Raw genomic sequence first — 21,479 nt, forward strand, 5'->3', positions numbered from 1 at the left:
CAGTCACCCTTTTGGCCAGTGCTGTCCAAAAGTTCGATGATGAATCCCACGCAGCGAAGGAACGCAACACTCGGGTTCCCAGTTCATCCCGGGTTGATAGGATCCCTCCTTTCTCGTCGTACCAGTCCGAAAACAGTCCGGCTCCGACACATCCTGCAGCAACAATCCAAAGAATGATCTGAAAGAGAACCAAATACAGGCATTAATCATTCTCGTAAATAACATTTATCAGCCGGGACCGCTTCCCAGCTATCTTTCCCTGGTCTCATAACCAAAATGGTATTGTCCTGACCGGTGGCAATGACCTCTGCTTGTTCAGGGGGATTCTTAGGCGACTGCACCCAAACTCTGGCCCCAGGATTATCCGTGGAGCCAAAACCTTTCTGGCCTCGTACAGTTAGCAACGTTGGAGCAGTGCCTTTCATTAATGCACCACTGAAAACAGGCATTATGAGTAATTGAGCCACTCGGTCAGTGCGATGTATCAGTAAGTCAACCTCACTGCTATTCAGCAGGAGCACCTTAATCTCTCCCTGATAATCACTGTCGATAATTCCTCCAAGCACCTGAATGCCTTTTACAGCCAGCCCCGATCTAGGGGCGATCAATCCGAAATTTCCAGGTGGTATCTGAACACCAACACCTGTCTCTATGATGACTCGATCTCTACTTTTTATAACAATGTCATCCATAGCATGCAAGTCTAAACCTGCCGACCCTGGGGTCGCTCTACATGGAGCCAAAGCTCCGGGAGTAATTTCCCAATACATCACAGTTTCTCTGGTTTCATTAGGCATAGCCTCAACATTCGGGGGAAACAAACGCATAAGTGGAGATTCAGCATTTAAAAAAGGACGATTATTCAAAATCAATAGTGCTTGGGGCAAAAAGTCTCGCCAATTTTTATACTTGTCATCTGTTAACTTACGCAGCTGGTCCTTTAGCAGGCCATTCAATCTCTCCACCAGGCCCGAGGCCTGTGGGTAGTAGGGTATATGGAATATCCATTCAATATTGTTTTCCGCACAGAATTCCTGTACCAATCTTCCACGAAAATGGGATGCATTATCAGATTGAATTTGGAACGGCACACCATAGTACATCATAATCAATTCTAATGTTTTAATGGTATTCAATTGGGTAGCTTGCTTACAGGGAAGGGCTACCAGCAGGCCACTGTATGTATCAACAATAGTGCAAACATATTGACAATTCCTACTCATGGGAAGTGGACCAATGTAATCAATCTGCCAAATTTGAGCGGGCAGTTTTCCGCGATGTAAATGACCTTTAACAATTTGGGGCACCTTACGCTGTCTGATATGCTGACAAACGGGGCAGTGTAAAATAACATTTTTAATTAAATCTAGGGGAATATAAATTCCTCGATCAGCAGCCCACCTGCTAGTGGCCTTCTCTCCAAAATGTCCTGCCTTCTGGTGTGCCCATTTCGCCAATCCCGCAATATCAGAATCTTGCCTGTCCACCACTGCCTCAGCAATTTTAGACTTCTCATCTGCAATGTTATGAAAAAATTTGTCAAGAGAATCTATCGGGGTGTGAGCATCCACATGGAAGATTGTAACAGTACTCTGTGGGAGCATCTCCCAAATTTCTTGCCATAACTCTTTTCCCCATAATTCTTTGGAATGTAACTTCCAATTATGGGAATGCCAAGTTGGCAACCAAACAGCCAGTCCATTGGCAGTAGACCAAGAATCGGTGAAAATATGACATGTACCAGGTAACTCTTGTTTCAAAACTTGGTAAACAGCGTAAAGCTCGGCAAATTGGCTGCTTTTACCTTCACCAGTTGTGCTCAACAATTTCTGTGTAATCGGATTATAGGACACCGCCTTCCAGTGCCGTGTCATCCCTATAAACCTCGCTGAACCATCAGTGAACCAAACATGGTTTCTTTCCGCTGCGGACAAATCATCAAAAGGCTTACCCCACTTGACAGGAGACTCCTGTGCTAAAGGTACGGAACATTCACTCTCAGTCTCAGTCGATGGCGCTCGCGCCACCTGCTCATGTAAAGAAGCAACTCCTTTCGGGCCCACACGTGCCCTGTCTTGTATGTACCATTTCCATTTAATCACACTCGCCTCTTGAGCGTGTCCAATTCGGTGAGTTTTCGGCGAACTCAGAACCCACTGCATGATAGGAATTTCCGGACGCAGAACTATATCATGTTCCAAAGTCAATTGCTCGGTATCCACCAGAGCCCAATAACAAGCAAGTAACTGTTTCTCAAAGGGTGTGTAACGCTCACCAGCATCAGGTAACTTTTTGGTCCAAAAACCTAACGGTACTTTACTCCTGCCTTGTTTCTGCCACAAACTCCAATTTGCATAAAGGCCCTGTACAGACACATTCAAATCCACGTCACCATCACGTACAGGCCATAAATGCAGAGCATGTTGAATTGCCTCTTTTGCCAGACTAAACGCATCTTGCTGTGGTTTATCCCATTCAAATGCATTCTTTTTACGCGTGACCCGGTACAAGGGGGCCAATATTTGACTCAAATGAGGAATATGCTGGCGCCAAAAGCCAAACAGACCAATGAAGCTCTGGGCTTCTTTCCTATTTCTAGGAACTGCAAAATCAAGAATCTTCTGTTTAACCTGAGGGATCACTTCACGGTGCCCTTCATGCCAATTAATACCCAAAAATTTTACAGCCTGGGACGGACCTTGCAATTTATCTGGGTTGATTTCCCAACCTTTCTCACGCAGGCACTCAATGACTCTGTCTAATTGGGTCTGAACTTCCTCTTGTGTTTCGCCTTGGATCAAAACATCATCAATATAATGACATATCTGAATTTGGGGATGAACCGGTACCTCAGCCAAATGCTCTGCCACCAGCCGGTGACATATCGTAGGACTATGCACATAGCCCTGGGGAAGACTTCTAAACGTCATCTGATGCCCGTTCCACGTAAAACTGAATTGTTCCTGACACTCTGGGGCAATCGGAATCGAAAAGAAAGCATTAGCAATATCAATGGACGCATACCATGTACCTGGATGCTTTTGGATTCTCTCAATTAGTGTAATAACATCCGGTACTGCAACAGCCAAAGAGGGTGTGTGTCTGTTCAATTCTCGATAATCAACGGTCATGCGCCAAGAGTTATCACTCTTACGCACCGGCCAAACAGGATTATTCCAAGCAGAAGTAACTGGGGTCATGACTCCTGCATCCACCAACTCCTGAATAGTGGTACTAATCTCCTCATGACCACCTGGAATACGATACTGCTTCTGACAAACCACTTTTGTCACCTGGGGAACTTGTATGGGGGGCATTCTTAAACGACCAACCCGTATAGGTCTGGACGATATATAATGCGTTGTTCCAAATTGGTAACATCCGTCATCTAGATGCAAAGTCATTCCTTTCAAAATATCAATCCCAATTATAAATTCTAGGAGTGGCACTACTAGTACAGAATACTCTTTTCTAGGAATTCTACCTATTCTCATTTCAAGCAAAGTTTGAACTGCAGGGGTTTCTTTTCCACCTAATCCGGTAATAGTAAAAGGCTGACCTGTAAACTTCTCCGATTTTCCATGAATAAGAGTGGCCTCCGCTCCTGTATCTACCAATGCTCGGGCCCTTTGGATATTACGATGTCTCCAATAAATGTCAATATCTACATAGGGTCTATTATCTCTGTGAGCCCATCTGTGTACCGGAGCTTGACCTATTTCCTAATCATTCTTACTGCATTCTGTGTACCAGGATAAATCAGGATAAAGACTCTCACGCTTCTTAGGTATCGGTACCTCCTGTTCATATCCATTCCCAGTACGGAACGGATTCGTATCTTCTGCATTGTACTGCGGGTTACGATCGACCAAACTGTGACGATCCTCTCTCCTCCTCAACTCAGGGGATTGATCCCTATCATCTCTACGTCTGCTGTAAACATAGTCAGTTCTCCCCCTTTCTCTTTCCCCCTCTCTCTCCCTGTCTCTCTCTCGACGGGGGGACACATCACGTACAGAACGTCGATCATCACGACGAACAGAGCGCCCACGGCGGTCGTCATCACCGCTACCGTCAGAACCAGCACGATCACACTCAGTGGTCCGAACACGCCGGGCACCCTCCTTTCGATCCAAGCCACGTTTGCGAAACAACTCCCACAAACGAGCGGTAGTCTCACCATCAATGTCCTCCCTCCGCACACCATCAGCCAGAAGACCAGAAAAAATATCACGTCTAGTAAGTTTATTTTCACCAGGAGTACGAGTGTCAGGCCGGGACTGACGTTCAGGTTTAAACCACTCACCCAACTCACCGAGTTGGCGCACCGATTCCAAAACCGTAGATAACACGTTACCAGTCTGATTAATCAATAAAGTCATCATGACCTGCTTATAGGCAACAGGGGAAGATCGAATGATACGGTTCCGCACGGAAGATGTCAACAAACCATCAAGCAATCTGTCAGCAGTACCCAGAAAAATTGCCGTTTTCATCACCTCCTCTTTGAGACGTTGAGCAGCATCACGCAAAGTATACCACGGCTTGTCATTCACAGGCCAGTCAGATTCAGTAGGATATTTTTGATTACAACCCTCAGTCGCCAATTGGAGTAAAGAAATCTGACCACCACCATTATAGTTACGAAAATGATCCTGCACAGTAGAATCCAAACTCAAGGAACAGAACTTTAAACAATCGCCAGTATCCAACATAATACCAGCAGCGCCCAGTTCATAAAGGCGCACCATCCATGTGAGCAAGGACTCACCAGCTCGCTGCCGAAATCGCTGCAAAATATCACTAATTTCCTGTTGAGTAAAGTCTTCTAAACAGTCCAAAGAAATACCCTGCGGAGCATTGGGAGACTGCTGCAACTTCCGACGGAAAACTGGATGCGCAGAAACCGCAGGACGAGCATCACAAGGAGCCCGATCAGTACTCGTAGAGGGACAATCAGTGTAAGAGGCATTGATCCCACTCGAAGAACGAGCGTAATCACGGGGTGCACCATCAGAGGTGCGTGAAGCAGACTTACAATCATGGCGGGAGCGAGAAGACTCGCGCTTGGCAGACTCCTCACCCGAGGAACAAGAATCAGTCGAGTTCCAGATATTACCATCCCATTCATCAGGATTCCAATCCAGCCCGGCTGTCGCCACGACCAGACGCACCTTTCGCGTCGAAACCCGACCGCGCCTGTTCTTATATTTATAACGAGCAATTTGCACAGCCGCCCGTTCGGCAATAGTTTGGTAAGTCTCAAGTTTATCAGCAAGCAACCTATTTTGACACCGCAACAAAGTATGAGAATTCTGAATCTCAACAAAGTGCGCTTCCACATCTTTAAGAGATGTCTGTAACTTCAACAATCTCTCATGTAGAATCCTGTACGCAGACAAAACAATCCAACCTCTGCGCCCCAAAATGGGAATCTCCTCACCCTTCGATACGGGTGCCTTCTGCAAACAAGCAATCACATTAGCCGGCTCTGCCAGCTCCAAAGAAGAATTCCAATTCTCACTCAAACCAGTAGAATCAGCCCACTCACGGGCCAAGGCTTCATAAGGCGTTGAATCCCATCCGGGAATATCAACGGGCAACTTAAAAGTAGATTTAGACCTTCTAGAAAACATCGTGAAAAAGGAAAAAGAAGAAAAGAAGAAGAGAGAGAGAAAAAAAAAAAAGAAGAAGAAAGAAAAGAAAAAAAAAAAAAACTACACACACAATTATACAAAAATAAAATGCAAACAAAACCACGCACGCGCCGAAAGCAAACACAATACAACACAACGCACACAGGTTTCGTAAACGGTTCGTGACGCCAAATGTTCTGCTTGGGTTTTCGGAACCCACTCAACAGAGCCTCTCTAACCCAAACCAGAACATTACCCCCTCCCTAGGGCCTATTTACACCTAAATAACCACATATATACCACCTAAGGACAGGGAATTCCTATTACATACATGTATACCAAGACCTCACAGCCTCACGGTCCCAAACGGACCCAGGACTTCCTGCTCAGACGGCAGCCACAGCCTCGCGGTCCCAAACGGACCCAGGACTTCCTGCCCAGACGGCAGCCACAGCCTCACGGCCCCAAACTGGCCCAGGACTTCCTGCCCAGACGGCAGCCACAGCCTCGCGGTCCCAAACGGACCCAGGACTTCCTGCCCAGACGGCAGCCACAGCCTCGCGGTCCCAAACGGACCCAGGACTTCCTGCCCAGACGGCAGCCACAGCCTCGCGGTCCCAAACGGACCCAGGACTTCCTGCCCAGACGGCAGCCTTTACGAGTTCATCCTATAATTACCACGACATACAACAAGGGAGTTAACAACAAGGGAATCAGTGTTACTATGTATCAGATCACACAAAGACGGCTAGTTGAGCACAACCTGTTCCCCAGTTCGAGGGGCTCCTTTCTCCCTTATTCAGTTACCACCTACCTGATCAGGATTAACATCTGTTCATGTCAAGTCACAGCTGACTAGAAGAATAGGTTACCCTCTTATACAAGAACACGTAGCACATATTGCTTTACTACAAACTGAATACTTTATTTAGTTACTACATGCACGCTCACGGAACATAATACATATCACATAACCTGCAAAGAAAAGTGAAAGATTAAGTTGTACACTCTAACAGTAAGGGGTTGACATCACCTTGGTCGTATGTAGCCTGCACTCAATGGTCATCTAGGTTCCCTTCTCGTCTGCGCCTCGGCTTCGCCTGGAAGTCACACCTCCGCAATCACGGATTTACTCCCGTCTCCCTCTCCGAGTCACTGGGACCTCTTCCTCATCGGCTACTCTCTTCTCTTTGGAATATCTATTTCTCGGTTTTTCTCCACCTTCAAGTTTGTCATCTGTCTTCCCTGGAATAAGTAGTAGCTTTACTGCTAACGGCCAGGTGCCGCCTATGGACTAAAAGCAAGTGCCAGTATTTGCCTCAAACTTTTACTAATATAGATGTGCATTTCCTCATGGAAAATTCCAGCCCGTAACCTGCCGCCCACCAAATTCTTGTACCTCCCCGTGCCAAGGACACGTTCCCAGCCGGCCGGCCTGATGTAGTGTCTTCGTCATGAAGAAAAATACAATCCTTCGATAAGGGCCGGCCTGAACCGGTTCTCTCCAAGCGAATAACACCTCATAACTAAAACATCACCCTCGACCTAAAAACATCCCAAGCTGCCGGAGCAGAAAGAAAGATGGAGTCTCTCCTGATTGAGGCCTACCAGGCCTGAATTCAGCACGGCTCCATGAAATACCCTCACTACAGGACAGGTTACCCCTAATACTAACGAATCTATCCCCTAGGCTATGTGTGCAAGCCCTGATCTATGGGGAAGAACACAGGATCATGTTGAAGTGCCTAGTAAATAGGCTCTATACACTACTCTAACCCTTAAACTTGAATGGAAAGAGACTGAAGTCATATTGGTCCCTCTTTAACACAAGAAAGGCCGGGAAAATCGAGCAGTACAAACACTCTGGGACATTCTGCCATTGGGCTATACTTGGGCTACATCTGGATGATATTTGTGCTACATTTAGGCTCTTTTGTCTCTGGTGGCCATCTTGGGAGACTTATTTGTTATGAAGTTTCCTAATTTCCTCATTTACTACAGTCTCCTCAGTAGGAAATACTTTCAGTTTTTTACTTTGATTCCATCAAGAAGGCATGCAGATGTGTCACACATTTGCCTTAAATTCAGAATGTTAGCACTCTAGTTGCTTATTAGATCACTGTAGTAAAGCTACTGCTCACCAGGGAAGTCTGCTGCTGGTATTGAAAGTGCATGTTTCAGTCTGCATGTCAGAATTTTTTAATGAAATAGAAGAGGATTTGAGAAGTCACTCAAAATGTGCCCTAATTTTTCTTTTTTCAGCACTAATCATAATTTCTATGGCAAAATGAACCCCCTCATTGTGTTCCTTTTAAATTAAACTACTCACTCTCTACTACTCACTTGCTACTACACTCTACTACTCACTCTCTACTACTCACTCTCTACTACTCTCCACTACTCTCTACTACTACTCTCTACTACTCACTCTCTACTACTCACTCTCTACTACTCTCTACTACTCACTCTATTACTCTCTACCACTTACTCTCTACTACTCAACTACTCACTCTCTTCTACTCTCTACTACTCTCTCTCTCCTACTCCCTCTCTACTACTCACTCTACTACTCTCTACTACTCACTCTCTACTACTCTCTCTCTACTTCTCATTCTTTACTACTCACTCTCTACTATTCACTCTCTACTACTCGCTCTCTACTACTCGCTCTCTACTACTCTCTACTACTCACTCTCCACTACTCACTCTCTACTACTCGCTCTCTACTACTCGCTCTCTACTACTCTCTACTACTCACTCTCTACTACCCACTCTCTACTACTCTACTACTCTACTACTCTCTCTACTACTCACTCTCTACTACTCACTCTCTACTACTCTGTACTACTCACTCTCTACTACTCTACTACTCACTCTCTACTACTCTCCACTACTCTCTCTCTACTACTCACTCGCTACTACTCACTCTACTACTCTCTACTACTCACTCTCTACTACTCTCTCTCTACTACTCACTCTCTACTACTCTCTACTACTCACTCTCTACTACTCACTCTTGCCCTACTCACTCTCTACTACTCGCTCTTTACTACTCTCTACTACTCACTCTCCACTAATCACTCTCTACTACTCCCTCTCTACTACTCTCTCTACTATTCACTCTCTACTACTCTCTACTACTCACTCTCTACTACACACTCTCTACTACTTTCTCTCTACTACTCGCTCTCTACTACTCTCTACTACTCACTCTACTACTCACTCTCTACTACTCTCTACTACTCACTCTACTACTCACTCTCTACTACTCACTCTCTACTACTCTACTACTCCCTACTATTCACTCTCTACTACTCACTCTCTACTACTCTCTACTACTCACTCTCTACTACTCTCTCTCTACTACTCACTCTCTACTACTCTCTACTACTCACTCTCTACTACTCACTCTTGCCCTACTCACTCTCTACTACTCGCTCTTTACTACTCTCTACTACTCACTCTCCACTAATCACTCTCTACTACTCCCTCTCTACTACTCTCTCTACTATTCACTCTCTACTACTCTCTACTACTCACTCTCTACTACACACTCTCTACTACTTTCTCTCTACTACTCGCTCTCTACTACTCTCTACTACTCACTCTACTACTCACTCTCTACTACTCTCTACTACTCACTCTACTACTCACTCTCTACTACTCACTCTCTACTACTCTACTGCTCCCTACTATTCACTCTCTACTACTCACTCTCTACTACTCTCTACTACTCACTCTCTACTACTCTCTCTCTACTACTCTTTACTACTCTCTACTACTCACTCTCTACTACTCACTCTCTACTACTCACTCTACTACTCACTTACTACTCTCTCTCTGCTACTCACTCTCTACTACTCACTCTCTACTACTCTCTACTACTCACTCTCTACTACTCACTCTCTACTACCCTCTGCTACTCTCTACTACTCTCTACTACTCACTCTCTACTGCTCTCTACTTCTCACTCTCTACTACTCACTCTCTGATACTCTCTCTACTACTCTCTACTACTCACTCTCTACTCTCTATTACTCATCCTCTACTCTCTACCTCTCTACCTCTCTTTGCCTCTCTCTCTACTACTCTCTACCTCTCTACCTCTACCTCTCTACCTCTACACCTCTACCTCTCTACCTCTCTCTCTCTGCACGCACACATATGCACATATATATATGCATATATATGCATATGCATTTATATATATGTATGTGTATATATATACATATATAAACATATATATAATCTGCATATCTATATAAATACAAATATAAATGCATGCATACATATATGCATACATATGCATGTTATGTACATGAAAGTTTGAAAAACACTAATAAAAGCAAAGCTAAAAAGCCACCTAATTACAAACAGAATTGCTTTAACTTTTTTATTTTTTTTATTTTTTATTGAACACATTTACAAAACAAGCATAAAATAGCAATGACCATAAACGCATATCTCACAATATTCTCAAGACTCCCAGCAGAGAGCAATGTATACCATTAAAAATAACAAAGCAAATAATAAAAACCAAAAAAGATACACAAAAGTAAGAAAAGAAAAACATACCACGAACATCTGTTTACAAAACGTAATCAAGAATTACATAGTCGTATCAGAGTGCGGTCACATCCCCTAGTACGAATGTCTGTCCCCCCATCAGTGCCCTCGGCATCTTTATCAAAACTCCTCACTCACCATCAGTCATCCTGGCCAGTAGGAATGCTCGCAGTGGTTCCCAGACATCTCGGGGTCTGGCCATTACTGGCAGTTCTACCGCATATATTTCCATATTCTCTCTACAATACACTAGGTCTTTTAACCGTTGCTTTGTTTTAGGCCTACGCCGTCCCCCCCCAGACCACCGCCACTCTGCGTGCCGCCAACATTAGTGCCAATCGTACAAATCTCCCTGTCACACTCCTGAGGTGTGGCACACAACAGAGTAGACAAACAAGCGGGGTGCATTGTATGTCCGCCGTCGTCATGTTCATTAAAGTCTGCACTACTTCCTCCCAAAACTCATTCACCTTTTGGCATCTCCAAGCTAAATGCATGAAATCAGCACCCCCATGACCACATTGTGTACAGCAATCAGTTTCACGTTTCCAAAAGCTGTGCAAGCGTTTAGGCGTATAGTATACCTGATGTATATATTTAAAATGTATAATGCGCAAGTTACCATTCATACTTAGCGCCCCTGTCAGTCAGTTCACAAATGTGCTTCCAATTCTTTTCAACTATGGGCTCTATAAGACACAAATTCCACCTTTCCCAACTTCTATCTGGTTCAGGGTTGCATTCACACTTCATCAACTTATAGAGTCTGGAGACCATTCTTCTGTTAGTAGAAGTAGTGAGGGCAAACTGCAATGACTGAAGTGTAGGCGGTTCTAGAGGGTATGTGGTGTAATGTAGTTTGGTCGCATGTCGCAGTCTATGCAGCGCAAATCTAAATAACAATGTCTGATTGCTTACATACTGCAGATCGTCCGACGTAAGAAATGAACCTGCCGGATAGAGGTCCTGCATTCGTTGAAGCCCCGCTTCGTGGAGCAGGCACATTGATGGTGCCTCATGAGCCACTGTCATTGCGGCGTAATGCTCAATGTACATGGCTGGTGCATAAATCGATAGTTTCTGCGCCAGTCGCCCTATCGCCTGCCAGGCTGCTATTGTCGCATCGATCGAATTGATTTCAGTTTTCGGGGTGCCTCTCTCTCGGTGCGTTATTACGCTGTGCAATGGAACCGAGTAAGCATCCCCTTCCTCTACCGCAACGTGCGGAGTGTATGCATGTGGCCTGAGCCAGTAATACACGTACTTGGCCTGTGCGCAAATAGTAAATATAGAAGTCCGGCGCCTCGAACCCCCCCCTTTCATATCCTTCAGTGAGTCGACCATTTCACCCGTGTGTTCTTGCCACCCCAGACCAACAGTAACAGCATTCGCCGAACGTTGCAAAAAAACTCCTTCGTGAGCACCACTGGAATATTATCGAATAAGTATAAAAAACGCGGCAGCACCACCATTTTAATCAGAGCAATTCGATCCACCAGTGACAGTGGCAAGGAGAGCCACAGCTCTATCTGCTGTTCTAGTTTCGTGCACGCTCTGCCGTAATTCTCGCGTATCACAGTATTCGGGTCCCTGTGAATCCACCCCCCCCAAATATTTAACTGGGTCGGTAGACCATACAAGTGGATATTCCACATCAGGTTGCAAGGTGGACTCCGTTAGTGGAATGATGATGGACTTATCCCAATTAATAGACAAGCCCGATAGGTGGCCAAATTTGATATATTCACGGAGTAACTGGGACAGGTACCGAGATGACTCGCGAACAAAAAGCACCATGTCGTCTGCGAATAGTGAGATGGCTACCGGGCGATAGGTGAAGTTGAGTGCCATCTGTCTATGTCGCTGCCTAATAACACACGGCAATGGTTCTAAAATAATCGCAAATAGCAACGGGGATAATGGGCATCCCTGGCATGTTCCTCTCAATATACTGAAGGGTCCCGAAGTCAAACCTTCAACCCTTACACGTGCCGACGGTTCTGCATATAGCACCGCTATCCACTGTAAGAATAACGGAGGAAAGACCAACCGTCGTAAGACATAAAACATATACTTCCATTCCACCAAATCAAACGCTTTTGCAGCGTCTAGCAATACAGCCGCCGCTGGCAGATTTGGTTCAAGTATGTGGAGCATAGAGAAGATGGTGCGAAGAGTATGTGATGTGGACCTCTCTGGTAAAAATCCTGACTGATCAGGCAACACCAGTCGTGGCATCAGCGGTTGCAGTCTGGTCACTAGAATTTTGGCCAATATCTTTGCATCTATGTTAATCAACGACAGAGAACGGTAAGAATCACAGTGATCAGAGTGATTATTAGCGCTTGACGCATTGTCGGCGGCAATCTTCCAACCTCGTGCTCGTCAGCGTATACTTCAAGTAAGCGAGGCGTGATTAAGTCTACATATCTCTTATAAAACTCCGCCGTAAGACAGTCAGGCCCTGGCGCCTTGCCATTGGATAAAGCCGAAATTGCTGTTTTAACATCTTGCTCATCTATAGGTTTGCAGATATATTCCCTATGGGCGTCTGAAAGCCAGACGCACGCCACCTCCTCCAAGTATTCCTCCATCTCGGCCTCCGTCGCACCACCCCTTGATGTGTATATGTCTTCGTAGAACCGTTTGAATTGCTCTGTAATAGCCAACGGATGATAATGTACTACCCCGTCCTCATCTGTAATCATATCTATACGCATTTGACCTTGACGATCTTTGATCTTGTTTGCCAATATGCGCCCCGGTCTGCCACCCTCCCCATAGCTTCGCACTGTGTGTCTGCGGGACAAGCATTTTAATTCAGTTTCCGCCTATTTCTCATATTCAGTGAGTGTCTCCTGTATGTGAGCAAGTACCCTTGCCGACTGTGACGTTTCATACTCGCATTCTAATTCCCTTAGGACGTTCTCCTTGTTTAGCAGCTGCGTCCGTATATCGCGCAGTATACCCGCCGCCATGCTGATACATACTCCCCTAATCGTGGCCTTAAAAGCTTCCCACAGCGTGGAAGCCTTGTCAACCGTGCTAGTATTTGTTGCAAAGTATTGTATGATTGCTTCCCTTATAGTTTTATCATAGATCGGGTCTAGTAATGCCTCTGATCGTAGTCGCCAGGTGAATGGACGATGTATAGCCGATGGAATCTCTAGATCCAACTGGACAGGATTATGATCGGAGAGCGTACGCAGTAGATGCACAACCCCACGCACCCAGCTCATGGCCTCCTCAGCCAATAGTCTAACCTAGACCAGCTTCCATGCAGTGGTGTCGCGTGTGTGCCTTCCTTCCCTAGAATTGCTTTAACTTAAACCAGGGCGAGACCTATTGCATTTTCAATGCTTGTTTACTTTGGTTCCATCAAGAAGGCATTCAGATGTGTCACACTTTTGCCATAAATTCTGAATGTTAGCACTCTAGTTGCTCATAAGATCACAGTAGTAAAGCTACTGCTCACCAGGGAAGTCTGCTGCTGGTATTCACAGTGCATGTTTCAGTCTGCATGCCAGAATTTTTTTATTGAAATAGAAGAGGATTTGAGAAGTCAAAATGTGCCCTCATTTTTCTTTCTGCAGCACTAATCATAATTTCTATGGCAAAATGAACCCCCTCATTTTGTTCCTTTGCAAATTACATGTTTTAAGATTTACCACTTTATTCCAATCAAGATGGCTTCAGGTGTGCCATACGTTTGTCATAAGTAGTACTGTTAGCGCTCTAGTTGTTCTTTAGAACACTCTGGGAAGCTGCAGTAGAACACAAAGGAATCAACTGACAGTCTCTGCCCTTGTTGGATGTACATGTTTTACTGAGAATTCAGACTTCATTCTCACATGACTGAGAAAGATAATGTGAATTTACAGAAAATATGCTCTCAGTGTAGCTTATAGATCACCTTCCAAACCTCTGTGGGAAAAGTATGAGAAAATAGTTTTCTCTCAAACATGATTCATGATATCCCAGCAGAATACTTTTTCACATGGTAAAATCACCTTAGAACACACCACAATTCCTAAAATGAGTATGGTACCATCAACAAATGATTTATAATGTAACTAAAGTCTTAAAACCTTCTATTAACTGCAATGCTTTTTAATGAGGTGCTATCATGTATATTGGTCCCAAGATGGCTGCCAACACTTCTTGGATGAAGTGCTGACAGCCAATCAGATCTCACGATGAGATGAGTGGTTAGGCTCCGCCCAGATATATCTATCTATTTTCCTTTAATATCTAAAAAATTACTGAACAGATTTACACCATTTAACCAAAAGGCACAAGTGTGAACCAAGGTCTACCTTTCTGCCAAATTTGGTGTAATTCCGTTCAGCAGTTCGGGCTGTAGCTGCGACTAACGGTCCCTATGGAAAATTGCATGGGGAAAACACATTTTGTGCCCCCCCTTTTTTGTCAGCCCCGCTTGAAGAATCACCCCGAGAATTTCAGGATAGGAGCGGAGCGGAGCGGGTCGCGAGTTTTGGAAATTTCGCGAAGATTCGTCAACCGGCGCCAAAGTTATTCTAAATAGAATGTTGCGGATTTCCTATGGATAACAGGTCCTAAGTATAACTACCTACTGGCGACTGCCACTAGGTAAAATATATTTATATATGTATATCACAATCAACCTTCTTCAGGCCAGATCGCACTCACGGGTCAGTCACAATTCTTTAATTTTAAAAGTTACAATTCATATGGGCCGCCCGCCACAATGCTGGGCATAGGGCATGCCACCGCCACGGTGGCGGTGGCATCCTAATTGCCGGTGCAGGACCAACGCACCATTGGCGGCCGGTTCCAGCACTGCTAGGGTGGTGGGTGGACGAAAGTCTGCCCGCCATCCTAATAGGCCCCTTAATATTTCTTTTTTAAAGATCATAAAATAATAAATATTATCGAAGTGAATTAGTTTTATATTTGAATGTTACAACTTTAATTATGAAATATATGAAAATAATATATTTGTTAGAAGTCAAAATATATTAATTTAAATTTTAAAGATAATTTGATAAAAATGTTATTGTAAATGTAGATAAATATAATATTTTTATAATATTTAAATTATTTTGGGAAATGTTTTGTAATTATTATAATTTTAAATTATTTATTTAATTAACAATGAAATAGTTTAATATAAAAAAAATATTTATATTTCAAATTTGTAAAAATACTAAAAATATAGAATTTGCGTACGACCCGTATCCGTATTTTTTTACGTACGAGTCGTAGAGGCACCGTACAAACGGCCAAGTACGATTCGTCCGTGAAAAATAACTACGAATAGCGTCGGGAAAAGTCTACGAGAGTGCGTCGGAAAGTTTTCACGTCCGAATATCGGCGGGAAAAGTGTATGAGAGTGAGCCGGACATTTTTACGTGCAAATCGTAAAACACAAGTCCGAGCGCGCAAGTACGATCCCGACCGTCCGTCCGATTACACAATGGCACGTAAAAAGGCCCGTACGGAGCCAACGCAGTAGCACACATGTACACGGGTAAACTCATGCCTGTGTACGAGCCGTACAGCCCCCATCCCCAAATATGTCAGCACCGTACACCACCCTGTCCGCACTGTACCCCAGCCCCGCACCTGTATGCGCCGTACCCCCATCTACGTGCCGTACCCCCCCTCTGTAGGCGCATCACCCCCGCATGTACGTGCCGTACCTCTGCATGTACGCGCCGTACCCCAGGGCCGCACGTGTACGCACCGTATCCCCACCGCATGTAAGCGCCTTACCCCCCCATGTTCGCGCCGTATCTCCGCATGTACGCGCCGTACCCCAGGGCCGCACCTGTACGCACCGTACCCCCACCGCATGTACGCGCCTTACCCCCCATGTACGCGCCGTACCTCCGCATGTACGCGCCGTACCCCAGGGCCGCACGTGTACGCACCGTACCCCCACCGCATGTACGCGCCTTACCCTCCCATGTACGCGCCGTACCTCTGCATGTATGCGCCGTACCCCAGGGCTGCACATGTACGCACCGAACCCCACCGCATGTACGCGCCGCACTCCAACACCATACCCCAGCACCCTCACCCAGCATCACGTATGTACGGATCGTACCTACGCGAAAAAGACTCTTACAGAACCAGGACACTGTAAAACAGCACATGGAGGGTCAATTCGACTCGCACAACACCACAAAACACGTCTACATGACAAAATACATCTCAATGACCGACCTGGCACATCCAAACACGCAAACAGAGGCCCCAAATCACAACCACCTCTTATGACACACCCACCAAAATTCAAACACAGTCACACCCAAAAATGGACCAATAAAAAGGGCCCACACACACAACCCATGAGCCTTTGCAACAGACCCACTGCTGCCAGACCCCACTGAGAAACAACTCCACAGAGAAACAACTCCACATCACTCATACCTCCACTACACCTTCACTCACACACCTTCACACAACCTCCTCCACAAACATCCCCTTCTTCACATTCACACACACACCGTCACATTCACACCCACACACCAACAACCATCCACACCCACACCCCACACCATGCCCACAGACAAGAATCCAAAGTTCACAACGGCGGAGCTGGACCTCCTTGTCAACGAAGTCATCAGAGTCGAGCCACAGCTGTTTGGAACATTGGTCAGACAGACCAGCATGGCTGAAAAATCTGCCACATGGCAGAGGATTGTCGATAAGGTGAATGCTGTTGCGCCCATCCGAAGGACCAGGCATGAATGCCAAGCAAGGTGGTACGATCTGCGCAGGGCAGTCAAGAAGAAAATGAATGAAGAATATGCCCAGACTAACATCACTGGAGGTGGGCCGCCCCGCAAACCCATACACTACCATCCCTGGGAGGAGAAGGTGATGGCCCTGCTTCCGCCGATGGGAGTACACGGAGTCGGAGGAGTCGCAGAGCCTGGTGAGTACACAAACAACTTACGTAACATGGGGGCAATGGGGTCCACACCACATATACACCAAATGCACGCAACTTCCCCCAAGCACTCACCGCAAACAACCACACTCAAAAACCACGCTCATGCCACTAACGTCTCCATGCACCCTTCACAAATCAAGGCAAGGCCATGTCCACGCCTACAACAACCACAAACAAAAGACTGGATGTCCGGGAGGCTGGGCCCCACACAACACATTGTGAAAATGAGACGCAGACACCAATGCCCTCAGCCCATATGGCATAGGTACATAACCGTGCACAATGCACAGGGACTGGCAAAGTACTGACAAGGTAGATGACACTTGGCCCTGCTGTATGCAGCACAAGGCCCTCCTGGGACCACTGTACACTCAAACACCAACTCCACAAGCACAGGTATCTAGCACAGGAACTCACACTCACGCACCATGAGGGGACAGACACATCACCTGGGAGACCCAATGACAACTCACACTACACACAACAGCAGGCCCGGTCACAACCCCCCCCCCTAACACAAGCACACACACCCGGGGCAGGCAATGGATTTACACACTCCCACAATGGACATGTGACACAACAAGACCGATCCAGAGCCAAATAAGCATCAGAGCAAACAATCTACAGGTCAAACACTCAGGAGAACATCCCAATCTGTCCCCCGCAACATACCCATCCCCAAGTGGACATTGAGAGGAATGCTAGGCACATCCAATTACCTGGAGGAAATGTGTTAACTTGAATATGTATGAAACATAGATGTCGCATGAAACACCATTAACATTGTCTCTCTCTCACACACAGGGCAACGTCATCGATCTACCCCCAACACTGGGGGGGAAGAATCACAGTCCCAGGCACTGCGTGAAAACGATCCCACCGGCAGCGACGACTCTCACCACTCCGTGGATGACCCCGACCAACCTGGACCCTCTGGTGCCCAAGCCCCTACAGCACCTGCGTCAGGTACATCTGTGCCAACCACCCCCCCATTCCTGCCACATCCCAGGACACACCCAGGAGCCCTGCTCACACTGAACAACAGAGCCAGTCTGACCAGGAGGGACAAGGTTCTCCGGGCACCCAGGAGGAGGCAGGCAACCCTGCAAATGCCATCCCTCAGGGGTCCCGTAGACCCGATGTGCCCACAAGGGCAGGCCAGGCTCAAGTGGGCAGGGGCGGTGGGAGTGGAGGCAGGCGGAGGCGCGAACCTGACCAGCCAGCTCAGGACACCGGTATGTCACACATACGCAACATCCTGGAATCATACCGGCGTGAAACCAGAGGCATCAACCAGGTTGTGTCAAGACTCTTCGAGATGCAGGGGACCCTCGTTGACATTAAGAACCTGCAGGTTGAGCATCGAGCCAGTCATCAACAACACCAAGGACGGATGGAGGCAAGACTGGCTGAGCTCCTGGCGGTGCACAGGGACGTGAGCCAATCACTCCGTCAGATCGCCCAAAGCCTGGCAAACCCTCCCTGTGCCACCAGGCATAGACCAGCACCAGACACAGGGAGGGAGGAGGAGGAGGATTCATCTGACGGAGCGTCCCCAGCATCGTCAAGGCCTGCATCTGAGGGTCCCCGGAGGAAGGTGGGTCGCCCACGGAAAAGACCGTGAGAGTCAGCGGACCATCCCCATCTCCCAGGTCACCTGGCCTGGCACCTGGCCCTCTGGCGCAACAGCAGCACCTCATCCAATGACATTCTCTGCCACATGGACTTGCTGGTCACAGTCTGACCAATGATGACCAACACTGTGGTCTGGACTCTGATGACTTCCAATGCCAAGGATACCATCTCCCCCTGTGAACTTTGGATTCTATTCCCCCGGTACAGCACCCAATTGCATCTACCAAACCACTTACCCCACCGCAAATAAATATTTCACTTTGGACATGAGACGTTCCTGTCATTTTGCATTATTCAACGACATATGTGTGTGGAAATGTCAAACTATGCCTGAGTGTTGAACCAACTCCAGCCATCCATACCCTGGGATCAGAGTCTGGTACAGGACACACATGGGTCACAAGGTATCATTCAATGTAGGCATGGAGCACAACACTCACCTGTGATGACCTCTGGCTGCTGAGGGGGGGCTTGCTAAACTGTGCGGAGAGACCTATTTGGGCGATCATCATCAAGGCGTAGAGGTCATGGCTCATGTGGAGGTTCCCGGGGAGGGAGTCCCAGGTATGTGTGGTCAGGTGGGAGAACAATGTCCTGTATGCTGGAGTACGGTGGATGTGAAGAACGGTGGCCAGGGCAAGGTTGGATGCACAGAGATGGCCCAACGGGATCTAGGATGACAGACGTACAAGATTGGTTGGGGTCGGGGTTGAGGACTGCCTCCTGAGTGTGGGTGGGGAGTGTGGAGGTCACCCTGCAGCAGACAGTGATCCATTGCAACTGTCCATGGTGGACGGTGAGGTGGCTGGGGCGCAGGGGGTTGAATATGAGGTGTGCAGATGCCCCCTGGAAGTGGGCCAGTTTCCTGGGAGTTTGGATGTACTTGCTCCGTAGAGGGCAGGGCAGTATTTGACATGGATGTTGTCATGGACCTGGGGGATGGTCTGTCTTTTCTTGGAGTGGATCTATATGTGGATCATGTGCATAATGCAGAGGGCGTTGCAGCATGAGGTACAGTTGCTGTGGACTAGCATGGCATATGTGAGCGAGCCAAACATGATGCACACCATCTTGTGTGTGTGGCCACTGGGTGCTTGTGCAGGGCTCTTGCGGGTGGGACACAGGCACTTGACCCAGCTGGAAGGGGACAATCCTCAGATGTTCACCTCAGTCCTGTACAAGTCCAGCCTCAGGTGGCTCGTGTGCAGCCATTCATCAATAGATCTCATGCATACTTGAATGATGGAACTGCCAATGTCTGTGTCTTTGTTGAGGGTGAGGAGCACCTGGCTGTCAATGGCATACGAGCTGATGATGAGGTGCTGTGCGCATGTGATGGTGGAGAGGGGGGTCCTGGACACTCTGTAGATTGACATGCTGAGAGATGATACCTGTGCCATGTCCCAGACGATGACACCATACTACATGCTGAAGCCTTGAGTCCCACTCCCATGCCCTTGCTGGGCTACAGAGCCGGTGGGGAGTATTAGGGACGTGACCTGGTTGGTGTGACAGGGCCTGGAAGGCGGGGCAGCGCAGTGTAGGCAGTTGGAGTTGCACACTCAGCATGCAAAGGTGTCGTGTGTGTGCCCAGGGTATGTCTGACAGCAGGCGTTAGATGTGCGGATGGACGTAGCTCGGAGTGTGGCTGATACATCAGACTGTAGTGTGATGTGGGTTATGCAAGGACAGGATGGTGGTGCAATGTCCACCTTGCATGTGCTGATGGACCAGCCTTTGGCACTGCGTGGCGGCAACAGTGGCATAGACAAGCTGAGGACAGCAAAATGAATGGGTGGAGGGAGGAAGTGAGGAGCATCCTGGAGGCGTATGTGTTGCCAAATCTGGATACTCTGTTGGCCCTTGCTGCAGGGGCCGCAGCAGCAGGCGGCATCTCCTTTCAAAATGACAGAATTTGCACACATAGGCTAGGATGTCAGAAGGACAACTGCAACAGGCGCGTGTATAAAGTAAGGAGTGTCCAGTGTCACATGGCACACCGAGAGACAATGCATGCACAATCACCAAAGAAGCATGACACCGGATCAGGAAACTGAAGGCCGACCTGCGCACAGGAGACACACCCTCAGCAGCTGTTGATGGCCCATTGTGTGGACCAACATGCCAAAAAACATACACGACCATGTACTTCATGCCCAATAGGGAGCCTAACCCATGTGCAACTGCATGCATGTTGCTAAACTACACATGGACTCCTATGCATAATCTTCCACAACTATGCCAGATATGCCGCATGCAAAGTGGCAAGAGACCTGCATTGACAGAGATGAGGCACCTTGGAGTGTGACGAACACCTTTATTACTCAGACTCACACTAAAGGAAATGCATCAATTGGAACAGACTCACAGGTCATTTGGCTAACCATGTGTGACCTACACTGGACACCCCCTTCAACACACAGATGTGTAAATCCTACTGAGCTGGCACACAAGTGAAGGGGTTGAGCCTAACACCCCTTGCTGCACACGGAGAGTCTACAATTCCCCATTGAGCCTCATATGGGGATGTCCCACACTATGTCCACCATTAGCATCCCGTACATTCCTGAGGGACGTTATACACACATTGATGCCTTCATCAGAATCCACACACCATTACAGATGACTGTCAGGAAGGGTGACCATCAATTCATGGGAGCCATGCAACACGTCATGTGGCCCATGGTGAGTCGACATGT

The sequence above is a fragment of the Triturus cristatus genome, chromosome 6 (assembly GCF_964204655.1).
Source record: "Triturus cristatus chromosome 6, aTriCri1.1, whole genome shotgun sequence".
Classification (NCBI taxonomy): domain Eukaryota; kingdom Metazoa; phylum Chordata; class Amphibia; order Caudata; family Salamandridae; genus Triturus; species Triturus cristatus.